The sequence below is a fragment of the Athene noctua genome, chromosome 1, assembly GCF_965140245.1.
Source record: "Athene noctua chromosome 1, bAthNoc1.hap1.1, whole genome shotgun sequence".
Lineage (NCBI taxonomy): Eukaryota > Metazoa > Chordata > Aves > Strigiformes > Strigidae > Athene > Athene noctua.
Window position 1 is genome coordinate 87,810,683 of NC_134037.1, and position 12,622 is coordinate 87,823,304.

The 12,622-nt window shown below is 36.6% G+C and overlaps 1 protein-coding gene across 11 annotated transcripts in view; it reads right to left on the reverse strand.

The window, feature by feature from the left end:
- RGS7 (regulator of G protein signaling 7) overlaps nt 1-12,622 on the reverse strand; it is a 246,294-nt gene that overhangs the window by 102,838 nt on the left and 130,834 nt on the right. The window lies entirely within an intron of this gene.

Genomic DNA, 12,622 nt, shown 5'->3' on the forward strand with positions numbered 1-12,622 from the left:
AAATTTAAATAGACGTGAACTACCATTTCAATATGCAATCAACAGTTCTGGGGTTTAAAATAAAATTAGTCATACCATCCACAAGTACTGTATTTCTGTCTAATATTGCCAATTAAAGTACAGTATATGCTCATATATGTGAGTGGATATGAGAGCCATAATATAAATTATGCTTCTACCAATCACAGTAAACTCAGCAAACCGAGAATTAAAACTTAGAGAAGATAAATGCCTCTACAATTTAGTTTATCAGGTTCACTCCTTTGCTGGTCTGTCTCCCCAGGGACATTCACATGAGCATTTGTGAGATACTAATTGCAGCCTTGTAGTTAGTGTTGGCTTTTTCTCTATGACCTTTTTATAGGAATTCAAAAGCAGCCTTTCTGCTTTTACAAGTAACTTGGTACCATATTAGTCAAATGCATCTTAGAAACAAACATTTGCTTTCCATCAGTATCAGCTTCTGGCAATGACCATAGAGCCACCACTAATGTCTTCATTTCAAGGATGACGCTTGGAGCCTGGACAAAGTAGCGACCTCTGCAAAAACCTCCTGTCTTCTCCCATCCCTACCCTCACATTGATTATGTCCAGAGCTACTGTTTGATACACTAATCCACTGGCTCATGGGAAGCACTTGAAAGTTTATGGGAGAAAGCAGGAGAGAGTAATTTTCAGCCATCCGTTCTCAGGTAGAATAATAACAAAAAAGACATTATTCTGAAAAATGCTGGACCACTAGCCTGTGATGCAACCTTTGGTACATCACAGGGCTTGTATTTATCTCTACATTAAACATAATAGTTCCCCATACTGTGCTGTGCATTTGGGGGCTAGAGAACAGAGAAGTGTTTTGAAAAGATCAACCTGTAGGTTTTAGTGTAATAAATAATACTATGTATCCTGGAGTCTGGATTTATTGTTCATGTTATTTTACTGTACATTTCAATGTTTTATTTCATTTGGATTAAACAGCTGAGAACGGATGGTATCTTACTGTGAACACAGGATGTTTCTTTTATAACTTAAGACTTGTGAGTACAGAAGCTCTTTGTGAGAATGAGGCTGTAGATTTTTTTTTTTCCTTTTTCACAAGATGCAGAGAAAAATTAAGTTCATACTGTTGCCTAGGAGTATGCAGTGACGTGAATACTACTTTTAGCACCTGTTGCGTGTCTTTGCTGTTTACATTGTCAGAGTAAGAATAAATAGTAGCAAGATGTAAAAAACCCCTCATTAAGGTAACATGTATACACAACCATTTCTGTATCTATCCAAACCAGCTCTGCCCCTCTTCTTCCCAGCCTCTGTACACAGCCATTTATTTGTATTTTGGCCTCTCCATGTAATATTTCAAGGCATGTATATATTTTACGTAAAACTGCTAATGGCCACCATTTCTTCCTTAACCATCAATTGCAGACTCAGGAATGGATGGTATACCCACTTTCGGGAAAATAAAGGCAGAATCAATAAAGAAATATAAAGCAAATAGTTATCCAGTACCAGGATTGCTGTTTACTAGTGGAAGATGAAAGCAGACACAACTCCTGTGTTGAGGCCCTGGAGAGAATAAAGATTTCTCAGTCAGCTAAGGAGCTGTGTCATCTAAATACAATATGGTACCAAAGTGTGGAGGGAGGGGGCAAGCAGAAGTGGGCAACAAACTTGTTCTTGCTCAATTTTTATATCCTGAAAAGAGCCAAAATGAACTAATCAATAGATTAAAGGACTAAAGCTAGCAGCCCTCTACTGCAGCAAAAAAGAAAATAATCAAACGCCCCAAATTTAAAAATTTTAAGCATTTTTCCATTAAATAATTATACCCTGTTCAATCTGGCAACAGCTACAATTCTCCTGATACCCTGATACCCTTTTGACAGATAAGAAATTGATGCAGAGCAGCAAAGGGTACTTGTGCTTGGACTAGCAAATAGCCTGATGATGGCAGTAGGCAGATCACTTCCCACAGCTTGATAGCCTGGGAACACAGCCACTCTCCTTTTCAAAATACAGGGGAAAGGGAGTAGTGGTAATATGAGTGGTAAGAGTTCTTCTTGATGCAAAAAAGGATGGATATAGGTCACCTAGGAGGGAAGATTTAAGTAGATTATCCCCTTCCAATTTCTGCTTTACTTTGCATGAGGCAGGTCTATACTTGGAAACTAAGTATACCCTAGGCTGTTTTAGTCCTCCTTTCTGTTATGTTAGTTCTATTCGACCCTGCATAGAAATGAGCTCCTGTCAAATACCAGTAGACAAATAAATGCCTGCTATGGCATTGTTTTCAACAAATAATGTCCAGCGGATGGGAATACAGGCTCCCGCTTATGCATGACCTCCTTTGTTTCCTCATACCTGCCATGTTGCTGCCTCTACTGCTGCCAAACTGGCATTGTTGATCCGTTCCACAGGCTCAGCGGAGCACACTGCTGTGAACGGCATAGCATTCACAGCAACAATTTTCAATGGTATGAATCCTCTTCTGTAAAGTTTTTGGACTAGAAAATGTTTCTACTTGTCTTCTTTGTGCACCCTGTGAGCTTGCCAGCCTCTAGCAGTGGATCCACCCTTAACCTGCCTGACCCTGCTCGCACAGTGTAGCTTCCCTTGCTGTACGGCACTAGAAAATATGGTAGTTCAAGGTCCAGCATTCCTTCCATACACTCACAGGAAAGCAAGATCTCAGGGGAGTAGGATCTTTTTTGCTGGCTACTTTAACAGCTAGTAAAACATGCTGCTCAAACGAGAGATGACAGTCTATTTGTCATGCAGCACACAAACACAGCAGCAATTCAAACAAGCCAGGAAGAGTCAGAAGACTTTTTTCATCTCAAATTCACTAGCTCTCATCATTTATTGATTTTGCAAAGAGTATGTCTTTGACCATCACTATTTCTGGAACACAGACATGTCATGGGTTTAAGTAATTGCTGTTAGAATGTATTTATATGTTACTGATTTATTTAATAGAAAGTGATTGTTTATTAATTTAGGTGAGTATATTAAAAAGATCTATAGATTCAACTTTAAAACTGATTTCCATATTTCTTAATAACAGTAACGAGGCTTCCCTCCCAAGTTACACTTCTAGAAATAACTGCCACTCAAGGAAAGAAAGCAACAAGATACCATCATTGTCAATACATCTTTAAATTTCAGTAATTTTTCCTTATTGCATGTTTTAAATTGCCATTTAGCTTCCCTTATGAGAGAGGTACTTGCTAGTTAATGTTTTCTTCTTCTTAGCAAGTGAGCTAACAAAGATAGACATCTTCTTTAGCAAAGAAGAACACGTGTGCACTGAGAAAATAGAGGAAAATTACAGCTCTAAGCACAGGTTCTTAAGATGAAGCACCCACAAGTAACTCTTGCTACATATAAAGCAAATACATACATGTAATCCTTTAGTGCTGCCTAAATTTGCTGTACGCTAATCTTAGTAAACACGATGATCACCAAGCCAAACGTACTGGGGAAAGCAGAAGATCTGGCAGAAGCAGAAGCTACTCTGCAGTTTGGTGTTGCAGAGATCATTCAGTTATTTTAGTATGGAAGCATCTTATACTAATTGCTATTCAAACACATTGGAACAGCGAGTCCCTCTGCTACAGGCCCTACAATCAGCATTTTTGATGTGACAGTTTAAATGGATAATGAAGATTCTCTGTGTTGATCATATTCTGTGGTTGCTCAATACAGCTCCTGACTTCTCTGGTATGCTCTGAGCTTCCCTGGACAAAAGTGCACCCTCAAAAGGATGCTTCACAAATCACAACAGAACTCACAAGACACCAGAGTTTCTACCTTGCAGCAAATTCCAAAGCTCTCAAACTTCACTGTGTTGTGGAGTGGAGCCCCAATACTAAACATCAAACCTGTGCACAAACTGAAAAATTCCAAAATATTTTCCTTTAATGCTATCAAAATGTTTAATTCAACAGGAGCAAGGCCTTTTTTTAGTATTAAACAAATATAATGTCTCATCTTCATCTTTCTGCCTCATAAGACAGCTTCTAAGAGAAGTATAATAATAAACCAATAAAACCAAAATGCAGTATTTCAGTACTTCCAGATAACGACAACATCAAAAAAACTCTCATGAAACAGTGTGGCTGTGAAAACATTTCCCAGCAGAAAACTCATTTGCCACGTAGTGTCAGAAAGACTCTTGATGGATAATTCTTCTAAAGTAAGCAGATGTAGAAGACTTGAACAGAACTAAGATGGATGTGCTTCATTATGCTATGATAGTCTTATCTCTTTGACAAGACCAGAGGACAGTGCCATAGGATTTGCTACACTGAGCACTCAGGGAAAGTCAATTGACAGTTTTAGACATAAGAGACAAGATAAAAAGAGAAGAAAGGGCAATCTCATCTGCCTTTTTCTCTTAAGGTGTTACCTTGTCAATGATTAACTCTATCAGAATGAGTCAAAATTTGTATTCTACTGTATATCTTTAATAACATGCTGCTTCCATTTAAGCTAAACTAAATTGAAAGATATTCTTATCATGCAATATAAACACTACAACTATAACAGTGTTAGGCCTGCTTAGCTCATATCATGCCTCTCTATTGATGATGAGTCACCTCTCCTCCTACCATGTAGTAAAGAAAACTGGTGAGCCTTGAAAAACTACCACTTTTTGCAATTTTATAGAGCAAATACCATTTGGAACTGTATTTGTAAAAATCACAACACCTGTAACTACTATATCATGTTCCAGACATTGAGTTATATACAGTGGGGATGAAAACACTTGGGAACTCTAGAATTTAGTTTCTAAAAGATATTCTCATTGAAAATAAAAGTAAGACTGAACTTAGTATTTTGGCAGTTTTGACTCATGTCCTTTTAAGCTTTAATTTCAGGTATGTTTTTCATTCTGGTGCTATGCTTAAAAGTAATTTCTACTTATTGACTGTGAAATCAAAGGGAATATTGTAAAACCATTCCCTATCTTATTTGCAATAGGAATATGCAAAGTAACTTCACTATGGCCACTAAAAATGTTTTAAATATTTTGAATCAACAGTTTCAGGAAGTGGTTGACCAACATACTGAAACGTGTCTCAAATTCTTCTCAACCATGACACATGCTGAGACTCACGGCAAACAAATTGTGATTCAAAGTTGTTAAAGAAAATTAAAGTCTATTTCTTTATTCTTTCTAAGATCGTTATGCATGCCAAATTGTACTGAAAACATAACCACCTAGAGGTATTTTACTTCAAACCTAAAAAGCACTTCACTATACAGTACTCCACATTTTTATCCTGTATTGCACTTTTGCTACTCCTGACAGGTGAAATATATACACAAAAACAAGGCTTCAGCTCTTCGTATTGTTCAGGAAGATGCCCTGAATGTCTCCCAAGAAGCTTCTTGATCTATGCAATCTGAAGCAGCCGTGCTCTAAAATGGACATCATCACAACTCTCACTACCTGTAGAGAAGCAGCATTCAGTCTACTTTGACATGAAACACATTTGCTTTACCAGAAGCATTAGAAACATGATGATATTCCCTCTCTTCATCAAAAATACCTCCTTTCTTTGAGGTACAGTTGCTGCCTTCATAAGGAAACCTATACAAATGCTTGTAACTGAAGTCACGTATGTAAAAACCCGAACTATCTAGCAGCTGTGCTGCCTCCTCCCTGCATGCAGGGAAACTGAGAGGGGACAGGTTGCTGGGGCATTGGGCAGGAAGTGTCTTAGATGCCAGTTAGGTGACTGTGCTGAAACAGCAAAAAGAAAGAAAAGTGGGTATGTATGAACAAGTGGGATAACAGGCTACTGAAGACTTATTGTTGTCTTGGTTTTGACTGGTACAGTCACCTGCTCCAAGCCTGGTTACCTATATTTAGCCCAAGGCATACAATTTGTCAGAAGAATTATCACTGATCAAAGAATCCTTTCAGCAAGGGAAACAGGCAATGATATTCAGTTTGTCCCAGAAGATGCATCGTTTAAATTGAATGTATCTCCTAAGATATAAAATTTATGAAGTGTCCAGCAAAGAATTACAGGAAATAATTTATTTACAATTTGCACAACAATATGTGAAAGAACTTTAGCAATGTTAACTCCCCTAGTAGTACCCTGATAAAGACATGGTTCACTTTATGGGAGGTTCATTTTATGGGAGGGGTGACCGAGGGGCCAAATGGATAGCTTGGTGCCACAAAGAGAGAATGGCCAAGTCAATGATGAAAACCCAAGAGACTTAATTACAAGCTCCACTTATGAGCCCTAATCAATAGCGTTGCAAATGAATACATATTCACATTATACAGCACTCATTTAAAATTGTGCTCTCTCATTACTCGTTTTATTCTTATCAATTTAGAACTTTATTGTTAATAGGTACTATCTTAAATGCTTCAGTTAAGGACTGTTTGTAGCTGCCTCGTGTAGCTAATTCTTTATTATTTTCTCTATGAGGTTGCCATTTATTAAACCCAGTAAGGCTCTCCAAAGGTTTTGGTATTGCAAGATAGCACACTTCCTAGGTAACAATGCCCTTGAGCTATATATTATTATCTCACACTAACACATCTTTTCTTGTATCTTACTGATTAATTGTATTACTCTTTTTTAAAATGTACATCTCTGGGTTTGTTTTCTTAAGGTAGTATTTTGAGTAGTAACATTTTACTTATTTTGATTGAGAACAGAGTCTGTGTTGATGAAACAGAACTGTCTGTTTTGTACTCACTAGTCCTCATTTTCTACGGTCATTTTTAAATATGCTGATGTCAAATACTGTCCTAATCCATAAAAATTTGATTCTACTTTGTGCAAAAGTTACTGTCATTACACAGTTTTGCTGTTTTTTTCTTTTTATGGTGTTACTTAAGCAGATGAGGGGGAATATAAAGAGAACACAAGCGATTAACAGAGCTTAACTTCAGGCTCACTCTCTCATTTTGTTTTGCTATAACCGTATATTACTCTAAGTATCTGCCAGATACAAAGACCATGAGAAAAATATAGTATGTATATAATACTGATCACTCTTTCCTTGTGCTTTACTTCTTACCACATCCTTTCCATTTCTCAAAGTGCTAAATACACTCAGTCTGATATATTATACAGAAGTGGTTTGCAAAAAAAGGCTTATTTTGTAGTTATGTATGGTCAATAAAGGACAATTTGTGCCCTTCAATGCTAGGCTTGACACTATTAATAAACACCCTCAACTGGAAACTGAGAGAAGAACTTTGCGGATAAAGAGAAAACACCTTTGGAAACCCAAGGCAAAACCCCAGATCCTAGTGGGTGCACCCACATTTTATTAGATTCCAGACACAATTAACAAAGCCTCTAACACAGCCGCAGAGGGAGTCTGTCTTTGATATGAGAGCACACAGTGCAGTGCTAGATGAGAGTAGTTTGGAGCTACCATGCTCTACACTTCAGTAGGTGGCATCTCCATGAAATACCTGACCCAATGACAAGGATGGGTGGCTTTTTTCTTGGTTTTCTCTGACCTTGCTGGGTGCTGTCTCATTTGTAGTCAATTAATAGTTTCATACTGTTTACTCATAATCATAAAAACTACATTTTTCTTTTAATAGCTACTGAGACTCGTACTTCATATATCAGTGCTGAGGTATATATTTAGTGCAATGATTTAGTTAGATTCTGAGTGAAGAAAATCTAGTTAAAGATGCATGGATTCCATTAAAGTTTTTCTTCCTGTAAAAGGTATTGAAGTATTTTTTTGTGTATACAAATCTTTAAAATCAATGTATTCCTTCTATTAGTACTATAATTGCAGCGTTCATTTCACAGAAGAAAAACTGAGTATTAGAAATAGTAGAAATAGCACAGTAAAAAAAAAAAAAAAAAAAAAAAAAAGAAAAGTTCTTTTGATTCTTTTGATTTAAGACAGAAGTTGTTATTTAGGATTTCTCTGTTTCTGCTTCTTTTTTTCCAAGTCAATACTAATCACAGATGAAAAGCATATTTTATTTTTTAAATTATGTCATCAAGAACAACTTTTTCTTCCCAAAATAATAGAAAAGGGAGTCCCAACAAGGTTTCCAATACTGATCCAAATCTTTATTATATCTGAGACATGGGGCTATAATTTCCTTTTTATTTGACAGATATGTTGATTTGAGAAGAGTTTCAGCTGACTGAGGACATCTACTGCAAATATTACAAGTAATATATTCAATTTTTCTTTTCATTGCATATTCTGCCTGTTTATATGCTTGCTGTAGCTAATGTACAACTTAAGAACTCTTGCTTGTGATCTCTGCGGTCTCCCTTTTTCTTTCTGTTTTTTTTTTTTTTTTTTTAAATTAAATGTCCTGTTTGGATAGCTTGTTATAAAAAACAGCATTAAAATTCAGTGATTCCCTTGCTAAGCTGCAAATTACATTTCAATTTTTAAAATAAATCATTATCTGTATCTGTACCTGGTGTCTTGTACAGAAGATTGTAAATTATCATTTATGAAATGATATTTTATTTACTCATCTTATTCTTAGCCATCTCTCACTACATCTACCTGGACATCAGAAGTCCATTTTGTAGTACATATAGTACAGACAGTTTCTATCTTGGCTTGACTAGTAATAAACTGAGCATAGAGCCTCAGCAAATATTGATGTCTAAGTCTGATGATGTGAACTGAATAGCCAGGCTCCAGAGGTATGCCTGAAGAACATTCCACAAACACTGAATTATAGATTTTTATCTCATCTTTTATAGTAAGGGATCCAAAAATATTTGACACAAACCCCTTAAACTGGGGTTCATTTCTCAGAAAAGTTATGATTTGATTTTAAAATAGATGTATCATATATAGGATTAAATGCTATTTCAGTCTCTCACTGCAAAATTTATTTTGCTTTCTGTTCTGCTTTAAAAAATAAATTTGGAAGAGAAGTCCCATTTTCAAACTTTTCAGCTATCAAGTAGTGACTTTTATTTTCAGCTGAAATGAATTAGAATATTACATTTAAAACACAAGCATAAATGGATAACAGTATACATGTTGGATTCTTTTCCAAAGCAATTTAAGATAGGTCATTCTTACAATCCAGTAAGATTACCACAGAGAATGAAGACAATGTCTAGACACAAACACCATTCTGGATAGCCATAATTCAAATAACCTAATTGGAGCACTGAAGCCCTTCAAATCTCACATCACTGTGAAGTTAAGACACACTTTCCATACAAAATTCTGCTTCTTCCACAAAAAGTCATCACTCATTAAACATTAAATAATATGTGTTATTTGTGGAAGACTTTTGTTATTTTCTGATCCCTAAATTAATAATTACTGTTCCCAAATAATCCAAACAGATACTGTTTTCAAATAAATGCAATGCCTTTGATCAAAAAGCGAGTATCTTCAAGCAGTTTGGAGCCTTTAAACTAGTAGCGCCTGGTAATGCTTTTCTTTCTCTCATCTTCCCAGCTCACTTCCTGTTCAGGAAATATGTTGCAATTCTTCCCTGTAACCGAGAGCTCACAAGTCCCTTTTGCTTTTCTAAAATATAGGTGGTCCTCTGTTTCTCAGCTGGGATTTTCCAGTTAGCATGCTAGCTTAAATTTACTACTCTATCAATTTATCTCGTCTCTACTAAAATATATTTTCAAAAGATATTTGATGTTCATTTAATTCTCAGTTTTAATAATTATCTAAAAATGATATACCTCTAGTCTGCTACAATAGCATGTGTTTCATAGCTCATCAGCTGCCCTATAAGGTTTTCTTCTGCATATTATACAATTCTATTTTAGTATAGCTGTTTCTGTATAAAGTTCTTCAGATGCTTTTTAAAATTTTACTTCTATTTTACATGCCGTCATTAATGATTAGAAATAACAGGCTTAAGCATCATCAAAAAAAGTGTAGTTATATCAGACTAAATCCACAACCAATTAAGTGACTGGTTGGATTAAACATGACATATCTTCTCTCAGAATGAGAGGAGAGTTTTGCTAGCTGAAACTAATTTATGGAACTCATTTAACCCTTCCCCTTCCCTTCCCTTCCCTTCCCTTCCCTTCCCTTCCCTTCCCATTACAGACCTAGGTAAAAAAAGTGAGACAAGCCGCATTCTACTACTTACTTTCAGCAACTGTCCTAAAAGATTGAATTGCTACTATGACCACTTTTCCAAGCATTTTCTGGTTCAACAGACTCGATTACTGGCCTTCAAATGGTCCAGAGTTTGGGGACATCATGGCTGCCACAAGATTCCATGTAAGCATGACACAAAATCACGATTAGCCTCCTAAATCCTGCTTGAACAACATGATGTTCTTTGTAACGCAACCATATTTTCTATCTACTTCAGTCAGAGCAACCAAGCCATAACAGAAACAGAGCAGCTGGGGTCCACCTGCAAATGCCGACCATTGTAACTATGTCTGTGGCTCGTCATTTTAGAAATGATAAATTTTTTAGATGATACATCAACAGTCTGAAAATATGTAGGTAACATGCAAGGCCTAAATATTTCTGTAAAACTGTATTTGACCCAAGGCAAACCAAGAGATGAGTCACTCCACCTCCACCTTTCATTAAGACAGAATTTTGATTTGTTCTATTGAATAGATGCCTTTGTAAGTAAGAAAGGACTTGACAAAATTATTTAAAAACACCTACTTCTAGAATTCAGATAGTAGGAATGCAAAAATACTACTACTCAGAAAACAAGTGAATAGAGAAGAAGGATAGAAGTTTTTTTCTCTGAAGAGTAGGGAAGCAAAGAGAAGTCAACTTGAAATGGTTACTGATGCAAGCAATTAGAAAAATTAGGAGAGGATAAAGGGGTAACAAGAAAAGCAGAAGGTGGAATTTACATAAATAAACCATTAACGGGCAGGTTTGGCCCAGTGCCTTTTCTCTATTCATAAAATATTCTCTATTCTACAAATAAAGCAGTTCAGGCAACAACTGGGCATTTTACTATACACATATTCTGTTTAAGATCTGCAAGCTTTCCTTCCATAATAAGTCCAAAACTTACAAGAAGTTAGTCTTGACAAAAAGGTAAAGAGTCTACAGAGGACTATAGGTCTATAAAGTATTTCCACATTACAGCTATCTCAGAGCTGATTATAAAAGCTTAAAGAGCAAAAATTCTGGCATCAAACACATGTGGCACTGAAATCCATGAGACTCCCACATGCACATAGTAATTTGGTGCATGATTCTGAAGAGAAAGAAAAATACAACCTAATCATCAACCACCTTCTCATTATTTTCCATAAGCCAGTTACATATTCAGAACCCGATAGAAAGCTATGCAGCAGTTTTAAATGGCTAACTCCCATGTAATTTGTGACAATTTAATGCATAAAAAGAATATTTGTATGCACTGATGGCTAAATTGAGATCCAAACAGGTATACTGAAATATCTGAAATGCATATACCTTGCTGGTGTTTGTGTATTAAAACTACGTATATAGCTGTTGTAGTAGAAAAGGTTAGAGACCCTTCTGTTGATCTGAAAAAAAAAAAACCAAACCCACAAACCAAAACACAACCCACAAGCTATTTTAAGAACAACTTTTTTATTTTCAAAGCAGTTTGTCAAAATCCTTTAAAAGGTAAATTTCTCAGGAAGAGCTGAGATGTTTGGATTGTCTGCTGCAAATGCCCCATGTCTGGTGTTTTCCATATGATATAATGGAACCAAATTCTCAGCAACAACTCAAAGCCTTCATAAACATTACATTATTCTAACAGTGAAACACTCCATAGGTAGCCATCGGTCCTACTTGCCTGCCCCTACACTCAAGCAATACCAGGCTTTATAATAAAAAGTATTATCCTACAAAGTGTGTGTATGGGGAGGTTAATACTAATTTTCTATTCCTCTTCTTTTTTTCTTTTTTTTTTTTTTTTTCATTACTCTCAGTTTTTCAGTTAGTGACTCCACTACCCAACTCTTGGCAACATCTATGTTCTCCTTCCTGCCAATAAGGGAGGACCTTGTAAATAATTTCTTTATGCTATCTACATGGATTCCTGAAGAGTTCTGGGTTTCTGCTCTGTTCCCCAGACACCAAACTCACCAGCCTGCACCTTCTGACTTCCCAGCACCTGCTGCAACAGCTCTGCCCATCTCTTACTGTGGTCTCCACGCTTGCTTCCGTGGAGCAGCGCGAGGAAGCAGCATGTACTCCAGTGATCTTCCCTAACAGAGTGTTTCCACCAAGAGCATCCCCATCGAGACCTTCCATCCCTATGGCAAAAAGACAGCTGCTGTGTGGGAAGCAAAAGGGCCAAGTGCACTGCAGGAATGCTGGGCTTTGTGCCTTCAAAGCTGCCAATATCCTCTGGCCTCAGGGACTGCTGAATCTGTGGGGCTGGGATCATGGAAAACAGAGTAACTCCTGCCAGCTTACATGCTTGTTTTGCAACGTCAAGGCTCACCCTCCAACCACAAAGGCTGGAAACCAGATTTTTAAACAATAAACTCATTTTCTAACATTTATTGTGAAGATCAGGAGCATCCTGCAAGAGGCTCTGACAAATGCATGCAGTGGTGTAACACTCATTACACATTTGAGCACTCCTATGTCCTGTTAACAAATTATTCTTGATGCTATTCTTCCATTTAAAATTGTTTTGGTA